The sequence below is a fragment of the Somniosus microcephalus genome, unplaced genomic scaffold, assembly GCF_052327205.1.
Source record: "Somniosus microcephalus isolate GS21.2 unplaced genomic scaffold, FLI_Smic_1.0 unresolved_chr5, whole genome shotgun sequence".
Taxonomy (NCBI): Eukaryota; Metazoa; Chordata; class Chondrichthyes; order Squaliformes; family Somniosidae; genus Somniosus; species Somniosus microcephalus.
Genome location: NW_028225183.1, coordinates 30,850,723 through 30,855,089, shown reverse-complemented (window position 1 = coordinate 30,855,089; position 4,367 = coordinate 30,850,723).

Below are 4,367 nucleotides of genomic sequence, written 5' to 3'. Positions count from 1 at the left end.
TGTATGCAGACTTAAAGTTAAAGTCAAAGACAAAGTGCATCATCTCATGTTTTCTGTTGTGGCTGAAAGGCTTGATTCACTACTGGGTGACAAAGCTTGTGAGGAATTAGAACTGGTCAAAAGAGTCTACCGTATAAACTGTGCCATAAGCAGACCAGATGACTCGGTGGATTCTGTAGTAAATAATTTCCAGGATGTGTTCAAAGGATTTGGAGTTCTACCATTCACTTACAAGATCCAGCTAAAGCAGGATGCTCAGCCAGTGGTACATGCTCCACGAAGAGTTCCAGCACCCCTGCGTGACCGGCTCAAGAATGAACTGGACAGAATGACCACACTAGGAGTCATCAGGAAAATCGAAGAACCAACAGACTGGGTTAACTCCATGGTATGTGTAAAGAAAAAGAACAATGATCTAAGAATATGCATGGATCCAGAGGACTTAAATGCAAACCTAAAACGTGAACACTACCAGATTCGCAAGCAAGAAGAAATCACCAATGAAATGTCAGGTGCCAGATACTTTACAAAGCTCGATGCCTCACAAGGATTTTGGCAATTAAAACTGGATGAAGAGAGCACCAAATACTGTACCTTCAACACAACATTTGGCAGGTATTGTTTCCTCAGAATGCCTTTCGGGATAATATCTGCATCTGAAACCTTTCATCGAGCGATGGAACACATAATTGAAGGTCTAGAAGGAGTTCGGGTCTATGTTGATGACATCATCATCTGGGGCTCCACACTGAAAGAACACAATGAGAGACTGACTAAAGTGCTACAGAGCATACGCCGGAATGGACTGAAGCTCAACAAAGCCAAGTGTCAGTTTGGCGTCCAGGAAGTCACTTTCCTAGGAGATAATCTATCTGGTAAAGGAATAGAGCCAGATATGGAAAAAGTAAACGCCATACACAAAATGCCCCGACCCACTGACAAAAAAGGACTGCTACACATCATGGGGATGATAAACTTCATTGGAAAGTTCATTCCTAACTTGTCAGCCAAGACAGCCTGTGTGCGAGACCTGCTACATAAAACAAACTAGCTGGGGGAGCCCGGCTTTGCCAGGGCTGTCTTGGGCCGGGCAGTTTAAATCGAGTGCCATGCTTTGGGGCCTCTCTGTGTCCCTCTGTGAATCTGCTGCCGGGCAACATTTTAAATGGAGTCCCAGGCTTTTGGGACCTGTCTCTCTGTCCCTTTGTGAATTTGCTGCTGGGCAAAATTTCTTCCTTTAATACCTTGAAAGATGAAAGTGAAAGAACTTATAAAACGTTTTTGGTAAATCTTATGTTATTTTTAAAAGAGATACTAACTTTTTAAAAGCTGGATGAACAGAGTAGTTTGAGCTGGAAGCAGTGAAACAATGGCTGGCTCATCCCTGAGATGAAAACGATTAGTCCCGCCCACACACACACACCGATTGGCCAACCATCAGGGGACTGTACTGTAGGATTGGTCAATCGTGACGGCACAGGATTGGTCGAACCTTGACGTCAGTTAATCAATGCTAAGTAGCAGATAATGAGTTTAAATTTGTTGGGTTTTTGCATAAGGTGCGAACAATTTTCGTACAACCGAAAAGTAAAAAAGCTTATGACAGTCCCGGAAGCGTAAGCTTTCTTTGGAGGTAACGCGCGTGTAGGTACGTTCTGTAACATTCGAGTGCATAGCTGGACAGACGCACACATGAGGACAGACAGACAGACAGACAGACAGAATGATCCGTTTATATATATAGACTAGCTGGAGTGCCCGGCGGTGCCGAGGCCTTTTCGAGCGCATGTTGTTGTTGGAAGAGAGACAGAGAGAGCCACTGGTGGGGGGGGGGAAGAGAGAGAGTGACTGGGGGGGGAAGAGAGTGAGCGACTGGGGGGGAAGAGAGAGAGTGACTGGGGGAAAGGAGAGAGAGCGTATGGGGGAAGAGAGAGAGCGACTGGGGGGAAGAGAGAGAGCGACTGGGGGGAAGAGGGAGCGACGGGGGGAAAAGAAAGCGACTGGGGGGAACAGAGAGAGAGAGACTGGGGAAGAGAGAGCGACTGGGGGGAAGAGAGAGAGCGACTGGGGGAAAGAGAGAGAGCGACTGGGGGGAAGAGCGAGAGCGACTGGAGGGAAGAGAGAGAGCGACTGTGGGGAAGAGGGGGGGAAGAAGAGGGGGAAGAGGGGGGGAAGGGGAGGGGAGGGGAGGGAGGAAGGGGAGGGTGGGGGGGAGGGGTGGGGGTAAGAGGTGGGGAGGGGGAAGGGGAGGGGAAGGGGAGGGGTGAAGGGGAGAGGAGGGGAGGGGGAGGGGAGGGGGGAAGGGGAGGGGAGGGAGTGAAGGGGAGGGGGGGAAGGGGAGAGGGGAAGGGGAGGGGAGGGGAGGGGGAGGGGAGGGGCGAAGGGGAGGGGGAAGGGGAGGTGAGTGGGGGAAGCGGAGCCGGGGAAGGGGAGGGGGAGGGGAGGGGGGAAGTGGGGAGGGAAGGGGAGGGGAAGGGCGGGGAAGGGGGCGGAGGGGAGGGGGGAAGGGGAGGGGAGGGGAGGGGTAGAGGAGGGGAGGGGGAGGAGGGGGGAGGGGGGGAGGGGGAGGAGGGGGAGTGCCTGGGCCTGAGCGGCCGATTGCTGCTGGCGAGCCCAGTTGCCGGGTTAAACCTCTCCGCTCCCCCTCCCCTCCCGAGCCCCGGTTGCCTTGGTAACCCTCCTCCCCTCTCCGCCTCCCGATCTCCGGGCCTGGGCCTGAGCGGCCGATTGCGTCTGGCGAACCCGGTGGCCGGCGTAACCCTCTCTGCTCCCCCTCCCCTCCCGATCCAAGTCCCGGTTGCCTTGGTAACCCTCCTCCCCTCTCCGCCTCCCGATCTCCGGGCCTGGGCTGAGCGGCCGATTGCGGCTGGCGAGTCCGGTTGCCGGGGTAACCCTCTCCGCTCCCCCTCCCCTCCGGAGCCCCGCCACCCCCGAATGATCCGCCAGGAGCTTGCAGTGAGCCCAGCCAGCCTTTACCAAGATGGCTGGCCACTGGTTCGGAATCGGGACCAGCGGTGGGGGGCGTAAGTGGTGGGAGGAGCTTGCCACAAAACAATTGCCTCGGGTCCAGCATGGCTGGCAACAGATGCCCAGGCTTCGAGGCCTACCTGGAAAAACGTGGAAAGGTAGGAAAATTATTGAGATTAGATAAAAGATTTAGAAAGTAATTAACTTTTTTAAAAAAGAATATGTATTTTAAAAGCAACGTTTTTTTTAAAGAAGCAGAAAGCGGGAAAAAGAAAGGAAAAGTTTGGAATCAAGATGGCGGCGACTCACCTCGGTTCAGAACGATAAGGCCCGCCCACACACGCACCGATTGGTCGACCGTCAGGTGACCGAAGCATAGGATTGTCAATCGTCCCGTCACTCGACCATAGGAGGGCCCGGCCGCACACGCCAGCAACCCGGCATACGATTGGTCGACCTCGAGGTCACTCAATCACTAATGAGCGGATAATGAGATGCTAATGAGCGGAATGTTGAAAGTATTTTGGATACCACGGGCGCGATTTTTGTCCGGCCAAAACGTAAATATACTTACGACCGTTTCAGAACGGTAAGCTTTCTTTCAACGTAATGCATGCATAGGTAGCACTATAACTTTCGAGCGCATACCGGACAGACGCACACCCGAGGACAGACAGACAGAGAGACACACAGATAGACAGACAGACAGAGAGACAGACAGTCAGAACGATCCGTTTATATATATAGATGAGTTCGCATGGACAGAAAGACATGAACAAGAGTGGATCAACCTCAAAACAGTGCTGACAACCACACCTGTACTCACCTTCTTTGACCCAACCAAAAGAATCAAAGTGTCAACAGGTGCATCAAAAGATGGCCTAGGTGCGGTCTTGCTACAAGCAGAGGGTGAAGATTGGAAGCCTGTTGCCTATGCCTCCAGGTCTATGACTGATACTGAGTGTCGATATGCCCAGATTGAAAAGGTATATCTAGGCTTGGTAGTTGGACTAGAAAAGTTTCATGGCTACATATATGGACTTCCCACCTTCACAGTTGAGACAGACCACAGTCCTCTGGTTGCCATCATAAAAAAAAACCCGAATGAGATGTCTCCAAGGATTCAACGACTCATGATGAAGCTGCAAAGATATGACTTTGAACTGATCTACACACCAGGCAAATACATGGTATTAGCAGATGCACTATCCCGAGCACCCACAATGAGTCATGTGAGCTCTACTGAAGAAGACGTGGATGTTCACTGCTGCGCTGCTCGTGTCAGACACAAAATCAAAGCAAATAGCAGAAGAAATAGTAAAAGATACAGTATTACAAACAGTAATAGAGAACATTCATCATGGTTGGCCAAAAGGCTCCTGTCCAAAATATTTTCACAT